Source organism: Vanacampus margaritifer, chromosome 1 (genome assembly GCF_051991255.1).
Source record: "Vanacampus margaritifer isolate UIUO_Vmar chromosome 1, RoL_Vmar_1.0, whole genome shotgun sequence".
Taxonomy (NCBI): Eukaryota; Metazoa; Chordata; class Actinopteri; order Syngnathiformes; family Syngnathidae; genus Vanacampus; species Vanacampus margaritifer.
This window is the reverse complement of record NC_135432.1, coordinates 24823906-24848116: the sequence shown is the minus strand read 5'-3', so window position 1 is coordinate 24848116 and position 24211 is coordinate 24823906. Positions and strand designations below refer to the sequence as shown.

The following is a 24211-nucleotide window of genomic DNA, read 5'->3' as shown; positions in this document are numbered from 1 at the left end:
ATAGAGAAATTTGTCCAGTGGTGTGACCGGAATCATCTTGTGCTCAATGTGGGGAAGACAGAGGAGGTGATATTTGATCCAAAAACTGTTGGTGACCACGGGCCAGTCGTCATTAAAGGCAATCACATCAGCCAGGTGGGTTCATACAGGTATCTGGGGGTCCACATTGACAACACACTGAGCTGGAGGGTACACGTTGGAAGTCTCTGCTCCAAACTCCAACAGCGTCTCTATTTCCTACGCAGACTGAGGGTCTATGGAGTGGAGCAGAGGATCATGCTGTTCTACCGGGCTGCATTGGAAAGTATCATCAGATACGGCATTGCGGCCTGGTACGGCAACCTGACTGTGCAGTCAAGGTCACAGATTGCCGGTCTGGTGCGGACTGCCATGAAGATCATGGGGGTCAGGAATCATCCTTCCCTACAGATGCTTTATGAGCAGTCCGTCACCAGACTGGCACAGAAAATTGTTACTGACCCGACTCACATTCTGCATCATGACTTCCAGCTACTGCCTTCCGGCAGGAGATTCAGGGCCCCCAGAACCAGGCTGAACCGCTACAAGAACTCATTCCTGCCAACATCCATCAAATTGCTTAATAACCGACATTAACTAAGTGGTGCAATATATATATATATATATATATATATATATATATATATATATATATATATATATATATATATATATATATATATATATATATATATATAGGAGTGTGTGTGTATTATTTATTTTAATTATCTCTCTCTATTCTGTTGTTTTTCTTTCTGTAAACTACTGCTGCACTTCTTATTTAATTTTGATTTTATCTCTTTCTATTCTGTTGTTTTTTCCTTACTGTAAACCGCAGCTGGACGGAGTCCAGGAAAAAGTTCCTCACGGGGAAAATAAAAGTATTTCGTATCGTATCGTATCGTATAAGCAATGTGTCCGCAGAAATGCTCCCACACAGTCAGTCAAGCGGAGCGCTTACCGAAGTCGCACAACAACATTTCCAAACTTTGGAAACGCATCTCATTATTAGGCGTGCCATAGATTTTTGAGAAAACTTGTAAATGCTGCTTGTAGGTGCCAGCTTTGTGGCACACACTGAATATGCATATAGATTAAGTATTTTCTGGTGAATTGAGTGCTGATTGGTAAATGGGACACACACATAGGCACGTTGTTCTTTCTGGTATACACATGGAGCTCACTAGTTGAACATATTGAACATCAATACCACCCTCAAGATTGCTTTTGAAAGCAAGTGGAAAGGACATGGTTGCGGCCGTTGGAGCAATTGAGATTGTGCACACGTGGACAGCCGGCGCGTCTGGCAGGTAAAGATTCCTCCATTTCAGCCTCTTGGTGGCCAAAATGTATCTGGATAGTCACCTACAATTTTGTTAGCAAAAAAATTGAATTGGATTGGATCTTCCGTGCAAACGCATCGATTACGTCACATGCTGTGTGACAGCTCACACACGCAAATGACTTAGTTCTCAATTCGCTTGCAGGATGTAAGCTGTTCCTCTGTTAACGTGGCATATTGAGAACAGTGTGAACTTTGACGTGTTATTGGTTGGATGCAAGAAAGAGTCGTCGCAGTGTCGCAGTGGAGAGGGGATTTGATGCGCAATACTGAGCCTCTTGCAAGGTGTCTGTTTTGATGCAAGTGGCGTGGCTTATTGTGGCAGTTGGTAATTGGTTTCTTGATGATCAGCTGCTTAATTCACACAAATCTTAATTTCCAAATCAACTAATAAGAGGATCCTTCCCTGGAAAATTACATTCCTAATTAAAAATAAAATGGAACAACCTCATGCACATTTAACGTTTGACTACCAGAATACAGTAGCACCAACCGACAGCATATCAAACCTAGGCAGCAAGTGCTCAACATCGAAAGGTTCATCTACAGCACCTGCTTGCCTTAAGGCAGAGACTGAAATGGCTGCTTTACTCAGTGACCATTTTGGGAATGAACATCACATTGCATCTGCATATCTGAACAAAATATTATTATGGCCACAGATTAAATCAGAAGATGGAAAGGCTTTACAGTTGTTCAGTTTGTTCTTGCGTGGTTGTTGTACCGCCATGAAGGATGTGTATAATCTGTGTGATTTGAATACACCAGCTAACATGCTCAATGTCGTCAAGAAGCTGCCTTATAAGCTGAGGGACAAATGGAGAACTGTTGCGTGTGTGATTCAGGAAAACCTCAGGAGATGAGTAATGTTCTTGGATATTGTAACATTCATTGAAAAGCAAGTGAAGATTTCTTTTGACCCCATATTTGGCGACATACAGGATGTGGTTGGCAGGAGCATAAACAGTAGCAAAGGAAGGAACGCTGGAATCAAAGCACCAAACAAATGCAGCAGACAATACAGCAGCACCAAGCAGCAGCAAAACAAATACAAAAAAGAAAAGGGTCAAAGACGGAACAGAGAAGACTTGTCTTTATTACAAAGGAGGAAGCCACACTCTGGAGTCATGCTGTCTATTGGAGGAAAAAAAGCACAGTGAGAAGTTGGAATTCCCGAGTTTGCTTTGGTTTTATGTGCACTGGGCACATCAGCAGAGCATGTAGGAAACACCTCTTCTGTAAGGTATGTGGCTTACGACATCCCAGCTTGCTGCACATCCATCAAAAATAATAAAGCAGATATGCAGAAAGACAAGAGCCCATCAGTTAATACAAAGGATGTCTAGCTATGATGAAGGTCAACACCGGTGGTCTCACTGGGGCCAGTGACCAAGGTTGCAAAATTGCACCCGTGAGACTTAAGTCGATCAAAGGTCAAAAAGGTGGTGGAAACCTACACCGTTTTAAACCCAGGGAGTTATGCATCCTTCTGTACAATGGGTCTGATGGAAAAAATTGGATCTTGCTGGAAGAAAAACAGATTCTCTTGCGCTTTATGGGCCAAGAGAAAGTTGGCAGTGTTGTTGTATATGACATAATGTATACTGCAAAATGTCAAAGTTATGTATGCAGCAAAGCAACATTCCACAACAAATGGACCTGGAAATGGCCTCATTTGAAACATATTTGTCTACCAGAAATAGATGCAGATGTGGAGGTCTTAATTGGAATAAATGTACCCAAAGCTTTGGAGCTCCTGGAATTTGTTCAGAGTGAAAATGAAGGGTCATATGCCATAAAGACAAGACTTGGGTGGACTATAAATGGACCACTGGGCAATTGTATTACTGTATATGAATCCAGTGTTTTAGTGAACAGAATTTCTGCTATTGCTCTCGATGAAATGTGGATTCAGCAGTTCAAGATAGACTTTCCTGAAAACAGTCAGGATGAACAACCAGGACTATCAAAAGAAGACCAGAGAGAGAATGGCTGAAAGATCTGTGAAATTGCGTGATAGCCATTATAGTCTTGCCTTACCTCTGGGGGACAGAAATTTAAGCATGCCAAACAACCGCGAGATAGCAGAACAGCGCACCTTCAGCCTGAAGAGAAGGTGTTTGAAACCATCCTGCACAGTTTTTATGTTGATGACCTCCTCACATCTGTACCCACAGAACATGAAGCTGTGTCACTATGTGAAGACTTAAGAGCCATCTGTGCTAGGGAATGGTTCCATTTAACTAAATGGATCAGCAATAGTCGTTGTGTGCTGTCAGCAATACCAGACGAAGAAAAGGCAAAAGAAGTTAAGGACTTGGATCTTGACCAGGACATCCTACCAGTGGAGAGAGCTTTAGGAGTGCGATACCTTTAAACTCAATGTAACTCTTCGTAACAGACCCATTACCAAGAGAGGATTATTGTCAACCGTCAGCTCTTTCTATGAACCATTGGGAGTGCTGACGCCAGTCATCTTCATAGCCAAAAGAATCATTCAAGATTTGTGTCAAAGAGTTGTAGCCTGGGATGACACGCTACCGTTATCTACAATTCAACACTGGATGGAATGGGTGAAAGAGCTCCAATTGTTAGAGGGCTTCTGCATCAGACAATGCCTAAAGCAACCCACTTTTGATGGAGAAGCTAATTCTCAGCTGCATCAAGTGAGCAGGGCTACGGTACTGTCACATATCTACTGATACGGACGCTGATACGGATGCAACAAGGCAAAACATGCAGTGCAAAGTTGCTGCACAGCTTCCCGAGTCTTCACCCAAAGTGATTGGAAGTGAGATACTTCACGGGAAGACACGGCGCCGGTCTTTACATGGTTCTCCCTTGGTGGAAGAGATTGAACAGGCTGAATTTGAGATAATAAAGTTATGTCAAAAGAAACGTTTTCCAGAATAATTATACAGCCTGCAGAAGGGTGAATGTGTAAAACGAAGCAGTCACATATACAATTCAGTCCCATACTGGAGGAAGGAGAATTGGAGGGCACCATGCATGAAGGAGTCTAAGCATCCAGCTATAATACCTAGAGACCCCAACATCTCAAACATAACTATAAGGCATGTGCACCAGGAGGTTGGCCATGGTGGCAGGAACCATGTGTGAACCATGTGTTATCAAGACTACGGCAGCGCTACTGGATCCCTGGTGCCAGTGTTGCCACAAAAAAGGTGTTGTCAAAGTGTGTTGTTTGTCGTCGGCTACAATTAGCTGCAGGCCAACAGCAAATGGCAGACTTGCCTGTTGACAGACGGTGGACGAACATCCCTTCAGTTATGTTGGAATGGACTACTTTGGCCCTTTTGACATTAAGCGGGGAAGGAGTCTTGTAAAAAGATATGGCATAATCTTCACATGTTTGGCAATAAAAGCAGTTCACATTGAAGTAGCATCATCGCTGGACACTGACTCCTTTATTAATGCCCTACGGCGCTTCATTGCAAGAAGAGGACAAATCAAAGAGCTGCATTCCAACAAAGGCACTCATTTCATTGGTGCAGAGAGAGAACTAAAATGAGCCATTGAGCAATGGAACCTGGAAAAAAAAAATCAATGATACCCTCTCATTGAAAGGAATAAAATTGACATTTAACCCTCCTACTGGATCACATTATGGCGGAGTATGGGAGAGGTTAATTCGCTCCATTAGGAAAATTCTCAATTCAACGCTGAGGACTCAAAATCTGGATGAAGAGGGTCTCCACACAGTACTCTGTGAAGTAGAATTGAGTCTTAACAGCAGACCACTCACTGAGGAATCCACTGACCAAAATAATTTTGGAGGCCTTGACACCCAATCATCTCATGCTTCTCAAATCCAAGCCCAGCCTTCCACCCGGTCTGTTTTGCAAAGAAGACAGTTACTCCCGCCGGCGATGTAAACAGGTCCAATACATAGCAGACTTGTTTTGGAAAAGGTGGATCAAAGAGTATTTACCACAGCTACAGGAGTGACAGAAATGGACAAAGGTCAAAAGGAACTTCGTCCCAGGGGACTGCCCCTCAGAATTCCTGGATTATAGGGAGAATTACAGAGACAAATCCAGAAAAGGTCTTGTCTGTCAGGGGGGCAAAGGTGATGTACAAAAAAGGACTTTAATTACTACAAAACAAAAGCGAACTCCAAATGGCAAGAGAAAACAAAACGTGGGGAGGACAACAAGGCAAAAACTGGTAGCATGACGAGAGGGAAATGACAATGAACGGACACAGACAAAGTGGAGACAGGAGACTAAATGCACACACGCTAATGACACAAGTGGCTGAGGGCACTGATTAGTTGACACGAGGAAGGGCAGGATTACACTTAACAAGACCAAGGGAGACACACAAGGAAAAACAGAACCCAAACATGACAGTACCCCTCCCTCAAGGGACGGCTCCCAGACGTCCCTAAAACAAAAAAGTCCAAAAACAGGGCGGGCGGAGGGGGGCATGAAGATGGGAACCTGGCTCACCCATCAAGACCAGGCCGGAGGGTGTCCTGGACGGCAGTCGAGGGGAGCCCGGCGGCGCTGGTCCGGGGGGTGGGGGGGCACGAAGGCGGGAACCTGGCTCACCCATCAAGACCAGGCCGGAGGGTGTCCTGGACGGCAGTCGAGGGGAGCCCGGCGGCGCCGGTCCGGAGAGAGGCACGAAGGCGGGAACCTGGCTCACCCATCAAGACCAGGCCGGAGGGTGTCCTGGACGGCAGTCGAGGGGAGCCCGGCGGCGCCGGTCCCGAGGGCGTCCCGGACGTCACACTGGAGCAGAAGGCGGCCGCAGAACGTGCGCCGCCAGACGAGGAGCAGAGGACGGCAGCGGGACGTGCGCCGCCTGGCCACACTCATGGGTTTGAAGCCACCATGGAAGAGGCCAGGGGCTGCACAGGCGAAGAGGCCAGGGGGCCGCAGCGGCTGAGCTGTCGTCTGAATTTTTGGCCAACGATGACCTGGGACTGGCTTCCGTGGAGCCGGGAAAGGGCCCGGCTGCTTCTGTGGAGCCGAGACGGGGACATGAAGCTGCCGTGGAGCCGGGACGGGGACATGAAGCTGCCGTGGAGTCGGGTCGGGGACAAGAAGCTGCCGTGGAGCCGGGTTGGGGACATGAAGCTGCCGTGGAGCCGGGACGGGGACATAAAGCTGCCGTGGAGCCGGGACGGGGACATGAAGCTGCCGTGGAGTCGGGACGGGGACTTGAGGCTGCGGCAGACGTGGTTCGGGGACTTGAGAAAAAAATAAGAAAAAAGAGGTAGAAAAAAAATTGTCCGATTTTTCTAGACTTTTATTTAACCTTTATACTTGAGTAGCACATCTGTAATTATTACATAGCTCTCGGCAGTAACTGTAATAATTAGGGCACGGAATGTAGGCGTCAGTTTTGTGGCACACACTGAAGATGTATATAGATTAAGTATTTTCTGGTGAATTGACTGGTGATTGGTAAATGGGATGTTTGTCACGTGGTACGGGTGTGGTTCGTCAGCACAGGTGATAAATCAGCTGTTCACTTGGCGGAAGGGTTTCTTTTCCTTTGAACTGTCAGAGGGTGAGACGGGGGAGATCCTACTTTTTGCTGACCGCACGCACAGACGCACGAACGTTCCAACGCACCTAGGCTCGTTGTTCTTTCTGGTATACACATGGAGCTCACTAGTATGTCTCTAATGTATGAAATGGAGGTAAAGACTCTAGTATAATCCAATATAACGGAGTAAGAGTACAGTTTCTTCTTCACACATCTACTGAAATAAAAGTAAAAAGTATTGTGTGGTAAAACTACTCCCCCCCCCCAAAAAAAAAAAGTAAAATGTAATGTAAAAAGTAAATGTAATTTAGTAAATGTACCGTAGTAAATGTAACTCGTTACTACCCTCCTCTGCTAATTGCAACGTCGCAATTAGATCACTTCGGCTACACAGAAAAGTTGACAATATCACTGGCCAGTGTCTTGTATTTATCTTCATTAAGTCAAGTTTAAATTTGAGTGGTTGTGTGTCTCGATTCCGTTTCATAGCTTTTTGCTTCTTCCTCTTCTTCTTCTTCCTCTTTTTTTTGTGTGAATCATCTCAAAGCCCTTAACAATGGAATGCCATCTGGTGAGGTTTGAGCCCAATTCACTTCCTGTTCATGTCTCAATAGATGTGGGTGACGGTTCCAAGATGATTTAACTACCATGTTAGTAAGCGTTTCAGAATGTGACTTAACTCACTACTACTGGATTTGTTTGTATCCATCACTCCTGTGTGGGCTAACTAATTCGGGAAACATACACGTGGCTACGGCTCCGTGATTCATCTCAATATCCGTGACTGGTTGTCAGAACACACAGGAGTAGAGTCACTTTTACAGAAATGTGTCCACATGGTGGCAGTCACACGCCATTACCATCAACATACAGTTAGTGGAAAAGCACGTTTTGTACATTTGTCTAATGTTGTCAATGCATATAATCACTCGATGAGTAGAGGTTTTTCTGTTTGTTTGCCAACTGTTTCTGAGACTTACAGCGTTCAGTCTCACAGCATTGCCTTCCTCTTTCAGTAACTGACATGTGTTAGGAATTTGGTACTTTGTTGATTCAAGGAGCCATTCCAATTCTGTCATTATGTTGTTGGAGAAATTCCACATTGTTATGAGGAAGGGAAGTAGGCAAGCAGCAGTGACACCTGCTTTAATTAATTCCCCATCTAAAGTTGACCTATTGAGAAGGCTTTTACACGTGCATTCAAACAGTGCACACATTCCTGCAAAACATGTTTTCCAGCACATTAGAGAGCGTAACATGAACACTCTGGTTTGTTATTGTCCTTTGCAGCATTTTGGCAACGTTGGAGTGGTCATCCCTCTACTGAATCCCTGAAATCTATAAACTGCTAACCTATTATTTAAGTTGTGTGTTCACTCTCTCCCTTACTAGAAATTTTTAAGCCTTCCATCATGCTCTCACTCACACTAAAAAAAAAGGCCTAAAGGTGAATAATGATGGTTTCACATTTGATATAAAATACCCATTTCAATATTTTGTAACAAAATGTAATTTTATTTGGGAATCGATGTACAGTATTGATTTAAAACAGGCTGTATAGTCAGTCCTGTCTGTACTTTCAAATTTAGAAAAACTTGGAAACCAAATAGTCTACTGGGTAGCATTAATAGAATAGTCTTGCCAGATATTTATGACCATTCAACACTGTTGTGAAATTTAAGGAAACACAGCTGCAGGATATATGTGCAGAAAAGGCTACCAAGGGTCCACCAAACCATTTTGCTTCATTAATGTTACATGAGTCCAGTGAAGGAATGTAATTGTATTCCTTTGAAGTATAACATCCCAAAGTATTTCAAACCTAAATGACCGAAAGGAATGTGTGGTTCATTTACGTACGGATCATAAAGATTAGGATAGCCTACAATGAATCCATGAATGACAATCTGTAAGTCCTCAATCACAATACAATTTTTTTTTATATTATATATATATATATATATATATATATATATATATCAAACTATTGCTTTTAGACAACGGTGTAAGCCACATTTTTCAAATTATCTTATAAAAATACTGCGGGGCCTGCGAGGTCGAAAAGTTCCGACAAGGCACAGTCGGACTTGCCTCAACATGCAGCTTGGGCTGTGATACCAGTCCTCTTGAGAAGGATTTGACTGTCTTCCACTCTGGAGTTTCCCATGCAGCGCAGAGCAGATTTGGGCATACTTAGCGACTCGGTGCCTGTACAATGGGGTTCACCCTGGTAGGTGAGAAGGTACCCTTTCTCCGCCTTTGGGAGGGGGGGGGGATGAGTCCAGACTGTTGTCTGCACTTATGCACCTAAGAGTACCCACCCTTTTTGGAGTCTTCAGAGATGACGCTGAAGAGTGATCCTGCTCGGGGCTCCGTCGTTCTCTCTCGGGGTCGTCAATGCTCACCTGTGCAATGACAATAGTCAGGTTTCCATCCAAATGTTTCGAAATTTTTATGCTAATTTAGTGAAAATTTGCAAAACGGACATGTGACTTATGCCCGTTTCCATCCGCTCTTCTTTTGCGAATATGCGCAGCGAGATGACGTTGTAGTGACGGAACTTTGGGACAATGGGGAGTTCCAGGTGGGAATGTTGGTTTTGACGAACTGAACGGAAGTAGTTTGTCTTTTTGGCTTCCCTCCCGCATGTAAGTGAAGTGAGTCGTTACATTGAGAGCTGATGTTAATAAAGCCATCTAAAATTGCATTAATGTTTTTTTCTTTAATTCATTATAAAAACAATCGTGTTTTTTTGTCTCCCAAACATATCTTACTTCATCGTCCGCCATTTATTGGGACTACAAACGTGCGTGTGATGTAGTATCGGTCAAAACGTGCGACGTATATCCGGTTGTAGTCGCTTATTTGCAAAACCTGTTTCCTTCGCCAAAATGCGCATTTTCCTATTTTCGATACGATTCAAAAACCACCCCCTTCAAGCGCATAAACTTTTTGCAAATTTTGGGCCTTTTTTCGAATTTCTGGCATTTCCATTCAGTTTCTTTTTTGCAATTCTTGAAAACCTGGAAGGGCGTGATTGGGAAGAATGGCCCTTGATCAAAACTCGAGCTGCATTCTTTTATTGGACTTAAGTGCTTGTCACGGATTGTCTATAACGAGCACCATATTCAAAGATAAGGGTGACTTGTTGACAGGACCACCTAGGTCGCAATTTGATGACAGATTTTGTGGTAGCGTCATCAAAGTTGCGGTTGCATGTCTTGGACAACTCGAGTGAAGAGAGGGGTGGAGCTGTCAACTGATCACTATCTGGTGGTGTTTTGACTGATGACGGCAAAGGGCAAAATTACAGCAATATGATGCTCATAAAAGTATGGCATTCTCAGTGACATTTGGCAATTCCATCAGACAGTACCAACTGGATGTTCACATGCCACCGAACACCAAATGCCGAAATGCTGTGTGCATGGAACCCATTCTGTTCTGGGCACCAAATGTTCCTGTCTCTTGCACTGAAAAGGAGCTACTGCGCATGTGCAGCATGTACTACTTTTTTTTTTTAAGCTGCTATCATTTCATTTCAGTTCTGCGCAAAAACGAAAGGGCGACTTATTGTGGCACGTTCTGTTGCGGGTCTGATAGAGACAATTTTTCTTTTGTTATTGCTTTTATCGTGTAGTTTGATTCTTATGAGTCATGTCGGCAGGTCTAGCATAGAACAAAGGATGATGATTATCCCCTTGGTAGAATGTATAAATAATGAAAGCTGGAAACATGGATAGCTAGTTGTTTCTTCTATTAGTCATGCAAAAACTCTTGTCCTGAGGCAACTTCTTAAATTCACGTGTTGGATGAACTCCCAACATTCACTCTGTTGCACTGACAAGTTGATAACACCATTGACTGGCTTATGTTTTGGATTACTTATTTCAGTTTCTTGAGACAATTTATCTACTTTTGAGGTCATGCCGGTTTATATGTTGGACATTCTTTTCATAAAATTCCAATACCTGTATTTCTTGTTTTGAATGTTGTGTTTGCCGTGAATTTAACAGTTAGTACTGAATTTCCTATTGGATCTAATCTATCCCCCAATTCAGTTGCATAAATTTGATGTAGCTCCTTCCAACAACAGGATGACTTTTGTGAATACTTGGATTGTCTCACTGATCAAAGTTAAAACCAGTAGCCTATGTATGTCTTCGCATCTTTCTATTGAATCATCTCAAGGCTTTAAAGATGGAATACCATCTGGCAAAGTTTGAATGCATGAAATATCTTTTTCTCATACTGTACTTTGCTGAGCATATATGAACTCAGTGCCCTGTTGTGATCCATTCTGAATAATGTAGTAGGATACAGTGGGATATTCCACCCTTTTATATTTTGCACAACTGGTTTTGTTTAAAATGCGCTAAAATAATATGATGCATTGCTTTCCAAAAAGAGTTTTCCCCATATCCAAAACATAAAGAAAATTCTCCAAACTATGACCCGGGGGCCATTTGCGGCCCGCCATTCATTTTTCAGTGGCCCGCGACATGACCAAAACATAAAAAACTAAAACAAAAAGCTAACATTGGGGGGGAAGCAGAGTGTGAGGTAAGGGTGACAAAAAATATTGCCACTGCTAAAAAAGAAAAAAAAAGGTTTATACGATATATGTTTTATTTGTATATGTTTTTAAATAATCATAGATACAAATAAACTATTAATGACTAAAATCACATTTCTCTTCAAAACACTGAAAAAAAAAAAAAGATGATTAGTTAAGGAAAAATTGTTTCTTCCACTTTGTGCTAAGTGTCAAGATCCTTTTTATGAACATATTCAAGTAACTGCTTTACAAATGGTCAGCTTACTACAGTTTGCTCTCATTTGGTTCTGGTTGTGGAAATTGGATTGGGCTGCTGTTCGGTGCAGGGGTGGATCTAGTCTGGTGGGATATAGGGCTGGCGGCCACACCAAAATCTAAAAAAATCCTGAACTATTTGCCTTCTCACCTTGACCAGAAAGCTTTGATGCATTTATAAATTAACTAGAAAATACATATATAATTGATTACTTGATTAATTTTAGTGTGCTTAATAAATTAAAGTTGAACATTTTTAAAGTGGCCCCTTGCATCCTTTCATTTCTCTGTATGCGTCCCTCAGATGAAAAAGTTTGGACACCCCTGGTTTACATGTACATTACAAGTGACCATATCCCATATGCCCATGTTTACATTTATTGCACACCTGAGACTGCTGCTGTAGTTGGCTTGGTGTGTCTCTTCCTCCCGTTGGTTTGGCGACATGTTGGTTTGTGCAATAATGTAACATGCTTTCATGAAAATACCGCAAAGTTAAAAAATTTAAGCACAAATCAAATTATTTTATTTACATCCCCTATTTCTTGTCTTGTCTAAAATCAGACCGGATTTAGGTCCATCCTGCCTCTCCTCATATCGCCAGCAAGTGTATTCAAAACAGCGGACAGAATCTTAACTGCAAGTGTGCATGTAACAGTGCAAGATCTCGCTGGTAAGTGTGCACGCCCCAATTTGGCATTTGACCGTCTCCTCTTCGGCGTCACTCAGCGGGCTGGTTCTCATCATCTCGTTGCCAAGTGTGGGCTGCGACAGGATGCTTGGTTTTACTTACAGAAAGTTAGAACACAGTGTGAAACAATGCGAGCACCCATAAAGACAAGCATTTTCATTTGTGGAGGCAGCAGTTTACTGTGTTTGGCACAAAAGAGCCAGTGCTAGACATTCAAGCCAGAGACGCCACTGTGCACTCAAATGTGCAATTCAATTGTTTCGCATTATCACTGTATACTGTGAAAAGTAAATCAATATTCAAATGACATTTATATAGTTACTACTCACTTACTGTGTCTTCAGGCCGATGTGTTGAAGTTAATAAAAAAAAAAAAACATTCTCAAGAACAGATCACTAGCTTAATAAACATGAATTTAATGTAAGTCGGCAACCAGATGTGGACATATGATTTCCTATGTGGGAAATGCTGTTCCCATGGGATCAAAGCTGCAGCTGTCATCTTCATCTTCATATCCCAGTATATTCCCATTCTTTTTTCTTTTTCTTTTTTAACATGTCATATTCATATCCCAGTACATTCCCATTCTTTTTTCTTTTTTAACATGTATAGATTTCACTTGTGTTTTGGCCTTTTCATTCTGACTCATGCCTTCAGCAAAGTATTTAGAGGTAAGACACGTGTTCTATTAGTTCTTTGAACATGCCAACAAAAGGATTACCCGCCCAGTCAAAGAAGCAACATTTACTTTCAGTGAGATTTCAACATAAAAGGCGAACATGCAGTCTTCAATAAAACTTGTATTTACAATGATTCCCATTCAACAATGGTTCTTTATACTAGTAGAATGTTTTTTAAAGGTAAAGAATAAGTACGAGGCATAGGTATTTCGACACACCATTGTTAGAATTTTGGTTCACTATTAGTGGTTGTATCATCTGGCAGAGGAATGTATTCTTTGGATGTACATGTTTCCTTTGTGGTATTTTTGAGGCTTTAAGGTCCCAAAGACTCTTTTGGAGGTTTTTGTTTTGTGGTGATTTTATGTGTGTGTGTGTGTCGTATGTTTTCATCGGTCAATCCATTTTCTACAGCATGTTATTAAGAGTGTTGTTCAACTGTGCCTTTTGATTATTCAAAGTGGTTCACAAACCGAGTACCCAACCGGGAACATGGTACGACAGTGCGTCAGGCAGTATTGATGGAAAAAGTTCAAACATGAGTTGCTGATTGGCATAGTCAGGGCGTCAGAGTAGGGCTTCTTGTCCAGGTGTTTGTAAATGAGAATTAGTTCTCAAACATTTTACCTGGTTAAATAAAGGTTAAAAAAAATAAAATAATCTGAATGCACCCAATGCAAATGACGCTAAATTGGGCACTTCACGGGAATGCTTATAAATGTGCAATGCTTGCGCTTATCTGCACAATTTGAGCATATCCACACAGCAAATCGGCCGGTGTTAAATATCCAGTGTTTGATCAAATATGCAGTGAGCAGTGTTATTTTAACACTGTTAGGATAAAAAGTTACAAGTAAATTTCCTTGAGTGTTGGGATGGATGTTGGGTGTCAAAACGGGGGGCTTTAGGACCCAGATGCGGGAAGGCAGAGCAAGGAGGCAGGGGTGTAGTTCAAAAAAAAGGGATTTAATTTCTATTAACAAAAAGGTTTCCAAAGTTCAAAAACATAAAACAAAGCATGAACTTGAACAAAAAAAACAGACAGCAACAAAACATGAACTTGAACTTGGGAGGGAACAGAAAACAGGGCAGCATGACATGAGGACAAACATACATACCACAATGCACCAACACAGACAGAGGAGAGACAGCAGACTAAATACACCAACACTAATGACGCAACAAGACACACCTGGACCAGACACAAGTGGCTGAGGGCACTGATTGGACAACACAAGGAAGGGCAGGGTCACAATCAACAAGACAAGGAAAACACACAAGGAAAGCAGAAACTGAACATGACAGAACCCCTCCGTCGAGGGACGGCTTCCAGACGTCCCTTAAAAAGTTCAAAAACAGGGCGGGCGGAGGGGGCGCGGAGGCGGGAACCTGACACATCCCTCCAGTCTAGTCCGGGGGACGTCCCGGACGCCAGACGAGGGGAGCCCGGCGGCGCTGATCTGGAGGGCGCCCCGGACGCCACACCGGAATAGGACGGCCGTGGGATGAACATCTCCTGTCCACCCCCATGGGCCTGACGCCGCCATGGAAGAAGCGAAGAGACCCCGCACGAGAGCGGCCGAAGCCAGGAGGCCCGGGGCTGCAGAGGGTGAGAATGCCCGGGGTCCTGAAGCTGCCGTGGAGGCGCGAGGACTTGAGGCGGCCGACGAGGCGCGAGGACTTGAGGCGGCCGACGAGGCGCGAGGACTTGAGGCGGCCGACGAGGCGCGAGGACTTGAGGCGGCCGACGAGGCGCGAGGACTTGAGGCGGCCGACGAGGCGCGAGGACTTGAGGCGGCCGACGAGGCGCGAGGACTTGAGGCGGCCGACGAGGCGCGAGGACTTGAGGCGGCCGTGGAGGCGCGAGGACTTGAGGCGGCCGTGGAGGCGCGAAGACTTGAGGCGGCCGTGGAGGCGCGAAGACTTGAGGCGGCCGTGGAGGCGCGAAGACTTGAGGCGGCCGTGGAGGCGCGAAGACTTGAGGCGGCCGTGGAGGCGCGAAGACTTGAGGCGGCCGTGGAGGCGCGAAGACTTGAGGCGGCCGTGGAGGCGCGAAGACTTGAGGCGGCCGTGGAGGCGCGAAGACTTGAGGCGGCCGTGGAGGCGCGAAGACTTGAGGCGGCCGTGGAGGCGCGAAGACTTGAGGCGGCCGTGGAGGCGGCCGACGAGGCGCGAAGACTTGAGGCGGCCGTGGAGGCGGCCGACGAGGCGCGAAGACTTGAGGCGGCCGTGGAGGCGGCCGACGAGGCGCGAAGACTTGAGGCGGCCGTGGAGGCGGCCGACGAGGCGCGAAGACTTGAGGCTGCCGACGAGGCGCGAAGACTTGAGGCTGCCGACGAGGCGCGAAGACTTGAGGCTGCCGACGAGGCGCGAAGACTTGAGGCTGCCGACGAGGCGCGAAGACTTGAGGCTGCCGACGAGGCGCGAAGACTTGAGGCTGCCGACGAGGCGCGAAGACTTGAGGCTGCCGTGGAGGCGCGAAGACTTGAGGCTGCCGTGGAGGCGCGAAGACTTGAGGCTGCCGTGGAGGCGCGAAGACTTGAGGCTGCCGTGGAGGCGCGAAGACTTGAGGCTGCCGTGGAGGCGCGAAGACTTGAGGCTGCCGTGGAGGCGCGAAGACTTGAGGCTGCCGTGGAGGCGCGAAGACTTGAGGCTGCCGTGGAGGCGCGAAGACTTGAGGCTGCCGTGGAGGCGCGAAGACTTGAGGCTGCCGTGGAGGCGCGAAGACTTGAGGCGGCCGACGAGGCGGCCGACGAGGCGCGATGACTTGAGGCTGCCGTGGAGGCGGCCGACGAGGCGCGATGACTTGAGGCTGCCGTGGAGGCGGCCGACGAGGCGCGATGACTTGAGGCTGCCGTGGAGGCGGCCGACGAGGCGCGATGACTTGAGGCTGCCGTGGAGGCGGCCGACGAGGCGCGATGACTTGAGGCTGCCGTGGAGGCGGCCGACGAGGCGCGATGACTTGAGGCTGCCGTGGAGGCGGCCGACGAGGCGCGATGACTTGAGGCTGCCGTGGAGGCGGCCGACGAGGCGCGAAGACTTGAGGCTGCCGTGGAAGCGCGAAGACTGGAAGCGCGAAGACTTGAGGCGCGAAGACTTGAGGCTCCGACGGCCGACGTGGCTCGGAGACCTGAGGCTCCGACGGCCGACGTGGCTCGGAGACCTGAGGCTCCGACGGCCGACGTGGCTCGGAGACCTGAGGCTCCGACGGCCGACGTGGCTCGGAGACCTGAGGCTCCGACGGCCGACGTGGCTCGGAGACCTGAGGCTCCGACGGCCGACGTGGCTCGGAGACCTGAGGCTCCGACGGCCGACGTGGCTCGGAGACCTGAGGCTCCGACGGCCGACGTGGCTCGGAGACCTGAGGCTCCGACGGCCGACGTGGCTCGGAGACCTGAGGCTCCGACGGCCGACGTGGCTCGGAGACCTGAGGCTCCGACGGCCGACGTGGCTCGGAGACCTGAGGCTGATGCGGGAAGGCAGAGCAAGGAGGCAGGGGTGTAGTTCAAAAAAAAGGGATTTAATTTCTATTAACAAAAAGGTTTCCAAAGTTCAAAAACATAAAACAAAGCATGAACTTGAACTTGAACAAAAGAGGGAACAAAAAAAACAGACAGCAACAAAACATGAACTTGAACTTGAACTAGAACTTGGGAGGGAACAGAAAACAGGGCAGCATGACATGAGGACAAACATACATACCACAATGCACCAACACAGACAGAGGAGAGACAGCAGACTAAATACACCAACACTAATGACGCAACAAGACACACCTGGACCAGACACAAGTGGCTGAGGGCACTGATTGGACAACACAAGGAAGGGCAGGGTCACAATCAACAAGACAAGGAATACACACAAGGAAAGCAGAAACTGAACATGACAGAACCAAAACCAAAACATGACATTGGGTGTAATCTGACAGTCCCTCCAGGATTTCGTGGCCATTTTTTGTGATTGTTGCGGGCTAAAATGCATGATTTTGCAGCCAATTTTTCTAAAGGTTGCAATGTTGTTGTTGTTCAAACACTTTTTCTGTAAATTTGAATAATTTTGCTGGCATTTTTTTTATTATTGTTGAGGGCTAAAATGCATGATTTTGCGGCCATTTTTTTCTAAAAGTTGCGATTGGCAGATTTAAATGTTTAACACTGATACTAATGTATAGTACTTTCAACACTGTTCACCAGTGTAGATTTTTAACACTATACAGTGTTGGAGTAACACTGTTTAAGTGTGAAAAAGTAGCACTTTTAAAAGTGTAAGATTTAGACATATATAAAAACTTTTCTAGTGTTAATCTAACACTGACGGTTTTCCTGTGCACATCCACTGCGCATTTGCTCAAATCCGTCCCCTCACGCAAAATGGTGCCAACCAATGGAGAATGAGGCTCTATTCACAGAGTGTGCTCTACATTTAGGGAGTGGCGGTTTTGTGAAAACTACAGCAAATGTTTTTTTTAAATACTACATTACAGACACCCACAAAAAGGAAAACAATGACACATTTAAATTGATGAGGCAAGGTCAACTAAACAGTAGCCTATGTAGCCTAATGTTACATTATTATTATTTTTTTTTTTTACAATTTATCATTATTTACTTCTTCTGTGTAATTGTCACTTCCTGGTTGTCATTAGTTATTTACATGCGTATTTGGCATAAGTGCATGCGGGTTGTTAAGGTGTGCAGTAGACACATTGTCAAAGCAGCCCATGAGTCTGAGATATGATGCAACATCAATAGCTTTCACTGCAGTCTTCATTGACTCATAACTTCAATACGATCCCTGAACTTGGGTATACTGTCGCATTTGTTGTGTGTCTTCTCTTAAGCAGATCTTTTTCTCTTTTTTATATAGTCAATTAAGAAATACTATAGAAAAGGAAAAGGCAGCAACAGTTTTCTACTGCCACAATACAATTGTACAGTTTTATTACGATAAAAAAAGTTTTTTCTTAAATCAATAAGATTTCGTTCATTACGACTTAACCTCATATCAGTTTTCATAATGTGTTGTGCAAGAAACTGCAAATTACTCATACATTCAAAAGTTATTTGCATCAAAACCTCAACCACAGTAAAGCATTCCCAATTGGAGAAGGAAAAACAAGTGAAGTAATAATAAAATGTTTGTACTCGTTTGTGTTGCAGCTGTTGGATTCACACCTATCTGAACAGGCTTGCCTGCCCTCTTTATGACATGCCCGCAGGGAAGCATCCTCAGTGCATGTAGCATCACATATACTGCATGATATGCATGTCAATAAGTGATGATCTGCCAAAGAATGTGACTTAATTTATTTGCCTTGTTGTCCTGTGGCAACCCATGGTCTGCAACCTGACATTTCACTGTGGGCCTGACACCTGCATACTGACTCATTTAGCAACTTCGATCCTTTCATTATTGGATTGAAACTATCGTTAGGTGATATATGTTCCTAAGATTTTGCTTTTTCCTCCTTCAAATTTAATTAGTTCAGTTAATGATGGATCCATCCAAAATCCAATTAGTCATATATCTGCCCCTATGGCCATAGTCTTAATGGGCAGATTGAGTACACGCTATCAAAGGGTGATCTTATCTATGTCTATACACATACAAATAAGCACAAATTAAAAAATATATATAATCAGCGTTACAGTAAAAGCACAAAACAGGGTCTGAATTAGTGTTGTCACAATACATAAATTTTGAGCTTCTCTATTTATTTATTTTTTATTTTTTTCTTGGGAGAGCTCAGTATTGATCATTTGACATGTCATCATCATTGTTCTCCCCTTTTTTTTTTTGTATGTGGATGTGTGTTTGTGCGTGTGTGTGTGTGCGTGTAAAAAAAAAAATCCCATACCGTTCACCTAAACCGAACACTTCAAAATCCAGCCAGAGTCGTGGGGCCGCCAGGAGACCCGAAGAGGGACCAAAGAAAAGAAAGAAAAGCGAAGACCAGACACCACCCACCGGGCCACTAACCAGAGTCCTTCACCAACCCCAGAGACATCTAAATTCCAACAAATCAGGGAGACCTCAAGGGCCCAAAGGAGAAACTGAGGAAAGGTAGAAAGGACAGACGAAGCAGAGTGAGATCCACAGACACCAGCCTCCACCGATTCAATGACCCGAGGGAGAAACAGATTGTGTCTGAGTTTCGATAGATGCTGGTGTGGTGGATCTGGCATGCATGAAAATCTCCACCAAAGAGCGGAGCCGTCGACCCTCGCCAGGACAGAGCAAGCGCAACACCTCAGGGCCCCCCAGGCCGCGGCAGCGCCAAAGGACGACCCTCGGGCCCCGCAGGGGCCACCGGCCGGAGAGCAAACCCAGGAGCAGGAGCGCCCCCCACCCCAACGCGGCCCGCGCCCCCAACCCAACGCAGCAGGACGGGGCACTGCAGGCCCACCAGACACCCCACCGGCCCACAACCCCCGTCTCCCCCCATGACCCCCCCGCCCCCCATCCACCCCAAGTTTCGCCACTCATTGACATGTCATGCATTACTCAGTAGAAAATCATTTAACACAGCAATTCTTGGGACCAACCCCAAGAAACTACCACTGTGCATGAGAAGACAAAACTTGAGAAGACAAAGCTGGAGAAGTGGAAAAACATATTCCTTGTCATTGTTCAAATGACTGAAGAATCCCAGTAATCCATGCCTCAGGGTTTGATGCATGGATGAATGGGTGGATACTGTATGGATGGAAAACTGTCTTGACAAACACAGATGCATAGACAGACAGATGGTGATAGATATATAGATAGATAGATAGATGGATAGATGGATAGATGGATAGAGATAACTATCTCTGTCGGTGAAGTGTTTCCTAAAAACAAATACCTAAATAAATTCCTCCTTTGTCACTTCAAGTCCAAACACAGAAAGATCATCTCTGTGTTAATCCAAACATCAGACACAGTGTTCTCTGTCTGATGTTTTATGGGAATGTTGCCATGTTAAAAAACCTTTTCCACTCTTCTTTGGTTTATGAGACTCATCCTCCTTCTTCTCGTGTGTTTTTGTATGTCGTATGTAAAAATTATGTCAAATCCATTTTAGTCGTGGGCCACATCATTTCCCTTAGAGGGCCAAAATGACTGTTAACACATAAATGTATGATCACCTTATATTGTTTTTTTTTTGGTTTTATTCATTTTTTCCTTTTGGACACATTATTACAGGTTACATCGATCACATCATCTGAAAGAAAGGCTGACGGGTAGAAGCCATGGCTTATTAGTAACCCGTCCCCATCGATTCTTACTAAACACATCAGTCATATTCATTGATTACGTTATCCATCAATCCCAGACTTATGTCTGCACACTCCTCGCTCAGTTCATCTTGAGTAATGTCCATGTATAAATTGCGGCTAGTCCCAGACATTTGGAATTGGTAAATCGGCCCCCAGACGCCACCAACAGGCCCACCCCACCAGGCGAGCAGCCAAGCCATGTTCTCTCGTTCACTAGTAGCGTCTTCGCTGACCTTGGATCAGCTTTCACACATGTTGTGGATTCCAAAAGAGTAGATGGGCTTGCATTCTGCCAATTGCATCCACAGCAATGTTCACTCAATTTCGGTCAGCTCAGCACCACTGTTACGTTGTGCTTATATGCTTGCAATATCTCACATAAAATGATGTGGTGGGCCAGATGTCAAAGCTGGTCTCCAAACTACATTTTGAAGGTCTTGGTCTTGTCTCAGACTTGACTCCCAAAACTCTCGGTCTTGTCTCGCGCTCAGATTTTCCATCGAGACCAGCACTGATCTGCTCTTCTTCAACTTGTTTATGTCATGTTTATTTTCAGTCTTGTTTACTCCCTGTCATGTTTTCCTTGTGTTTTCCCCTTGTTTTGTCATTTCCTGTTTTATTGTGAAAAGTCTGATTCCTCTCGTTTCTGGTCACTTGCCCTTCCTCGTGTGGTGTCTGTATCAACCCTGATTGTGTCCACCTTTCCCCATTACCCTCATGTGTCATCCAATCAGTGCCCTCAGCCAGGTGTGTCTTGTCATGTCATTAGTGTTGGTGTATTTAGTCGGTTGTCTCCCCCCTGTCTGTGTCGGTTCATTTTTGCTGTTGCCACTGTCGTAAGTCTTTCGCCACGTCACGCTGACGTTTGTGCCTTATCAGGATCCATGTCATGTTGTTAGTTTTGCCTAAGTTGTTTTGTCATGTTTAGCTTCATGTTTTGTTAGTTCAGTTCATTTTGTTCTTTTTGATTAGAAATTAAAACCTCTTTTTGGACTGCACCTCTGCCTCCTTGCTCTGCCTTCCCGCATCTGGGTCCTAAAGCCCCCATCTTACTGACAGTTTATGTGATAATGAAAAAGGAACAACAAACACTTTCATGTGTTACTAACCCCCCAGCACCTCATAATGACAACCTTCATAGTGTTGTGTCCGACGCCATGCTCCAGTAGGTGGTGGTGTGCGTCAAAATATAAGTATTGGTCAGTCCATCCATCCATTTTCTTAACCATTCCTCAGAAAGGTTGCAGGGGTGCTGGAGCTTATCCAAGCTGGCTTCGGGCAGTAGGCGGAGTACGCCTTCGACTGGTTGCCACCTAGTGGCCCCTGTTATCTCCAACGTTAAGGTCACAATACAAAAAAAGGCAACTTGATGTCTTTGACATCATCACGTGTCAACTTTACGTTATGGTCCACTGAGTTAATGTGCTCAGTGAATTTCCTGCACTTCTTTGGATTTTAAGCCATGTGTCGTCCACATATCTGCACCGATGACTTGAAGTTGCTTCTTCAAAAGAGTTCTTGTTTCCTTGTCCTCCATGTACAGGTTTGCTACGAATGAGGATACCAGGCAGCCCATCATGCAACAATGTTTTTGTCTGTAAAATGTTCCCACAAAATGAAAATATGTGTTATTGGGGCAAAGATCCAGCAACCAACATATTTTTTTGGTGTTAAGTATGATTCTGCCTTGGAGGCTATGATCAAGCAGTAACTGTTGTCTCACTCGGTCCACTGTATCCAATATTGCTGAGGATTTTATTTTTGTGCTAGCTGGAGATAGTGTAACGAGTCAAAAGTAGCCATGCGGATGAGTGAGCATAGTGACTATGGTGCGGCTAGAGAGTCTCAACAACGGGCACAGCTGTTAACATTATCCATTAATCCTCTGTAGAGTTTGAAAGGCTTGAAAAACAAACAACTAGGTTGACCAGCGTCTTGAAATAAAAATTCCACCTAGATGTTACACTGACTACGCTTACAAGCAGTCAATATTCGGGTTAAGATAGGGTGACCAGACGTCCCGTTTTGGCCTGGACAGTCCTGGTTATTATTGATTTATTTGTACTTGTTCAGGACCTGTATTTATTTTAAATGCTGGGAAACTTCCAAACAAAGCATTACTGCAGCCAATAATTGTGATTTACATACGTTTTGCGCTTCAGTCCAACTCCCAATTGAGCGTCAGTCAAATTCCATCAGTCAAATTATATCATGACATGCCATTCATCATGCATATCAACCACAAATCAGCAGTTAAAGTTGGCATAATTTACATAGTTCATGGGTTTTATGACCGCCAGGTGCACATGCTTCACTTGCTCGAATTGAGGTTGGTTAAAACATGTGTGGCACTTTTTTTTAAAGTTATGCAGGAGGTTTGAAAGCAAAGATTTAATCTCCAAAGAGGAAATATGGTTAAAATTACCAGTAAGTAAAAAAACAAAAACAAACGTAATGCATGAGGAATTATAGCAACAGCTGGAGATCTCCACTACAATTGCAAAACTGCACATCAACCTACCTCGTTCTGACATAGTATACCAGCAAAGATTAGCTTGTTAAACAAGTGTATAAAGTTAAATGAAAACATGACATTGGCATTATCACTCATTGTTAAAAAACAAACAAACTGTGGGATATTGAATTTTAACATGACGCCTTAAGATTATAACACTATAACCCCATGAACACGTTACAAACTTGATACTAGAAATTATACTGTAAGTCTTAAATGGAAGGCCATGTTTACCTGAAGAAAGTCATTCCTGGAAGAGGCGCAATAACAACAATACCAAATCAAAGAATCAATGTGGACTGTTGGTGAAGTGTGTTTCACTTGATTATAATGTAAATAACAATGCTACATTAACATAAAACAACAGAAGAAAACATGTGAAACAAGAATAACACACTTTGATATCCCATGTAAACACAATTCGCTTAATTAATTAATTTAATTAATTAATTGTGCCAGTGATCCTATCCTTAGCTTTTTTGTGGCCAATTGGGCAAAATAGCAAACAAATGTCTATGTTTTTAAACTGGACAATAGCAAACTGGAAAAAGGACAATATTATTGTTTTGGGAATTAATTACCAAAGGTGTATCCCTAGTTCCTTTTCAATTAATGTCTAATGTCTGAGGTCAACATGAGCTGAACATGAAAAACAAACGATAAGCCGTGGTAGGGGTTATGAACCTGGCTGGTTAGTCCGTGTGCACAAATATTTCCCAGGACTTACTGTGGGAATAGGAGTGGATGATATTATTGATGTTCTTTGCACAGGCCTTAGACTGAAGCTCCGGGGTAGAGCTTGATTAGACTTAGCGTGACATTCCAAGGAAGATGGGTTTTACAGTGGTTGAGCCTCAAAGGTTGCAGTCAGCCTCACACCCTTTCTAAAGAGGAAAACATGTGTGAGGCTTTAACCTTGTGTTGTAAAAACAAGGACAATTGCAACAACAACAAAAGTCTGTGTACGTCTACACAAAACATTTTTTTTTTTTTAATCCTATCAGACTTAAAGATGGTGTTGTTTTCTCCCCACCAAACCCCAAGTATAGCAATTACCGTACTGTATTGTGTTATTTTAGTCTGCTGTTTTGCCCCTTGCTGTATTTATGTAATTTTTGCATACAAACTCTTGGTAACAACATAATTATCTCAAAATTATGTAATGAAGCGGAAATCCTCACAGCCACAGCTGTTGGCAGTTACTGTCAATGCATGCACACACACATTTTGATGTGTTCATGTACCATTATAAGTCTCAGTTCTCTGTTTTCATGACAGGCGCAAATCCAGTGTAGTGTGGCGTGAATCAGTGCAGAAACGGGTTACGCTGGTGATAGTAATTTCGCAGATGAGTGGAAACCTAAAAGAGGGA

The 24211-nt window shown here is 44.4% G+C and overlaps 1 long non-coding RNA gene across 1 annotated transcript; it reads right to left on the bottom strand.

Moving 5' to 3' along the window:
* Positions 1–9096: 9096 nt before the first annotated feature.
* LOC144049761 (uncharacterized) lies at positions 9097–12756 on the bottom strand. Its single transcript, XR_013293718.1, has 3 exons — positions 12718–12756; positions 9202–9285; positions 9097–9137 (listed from the first exon to the last, which is right to left on the bottom strand). It is a non-coding gene; the product is annotated as an uncharacterized LOC144049761 (long non-coding RNA).
* Between the last annotated feature and the right edge of the window lie 11455 nt (positions 12757–24211).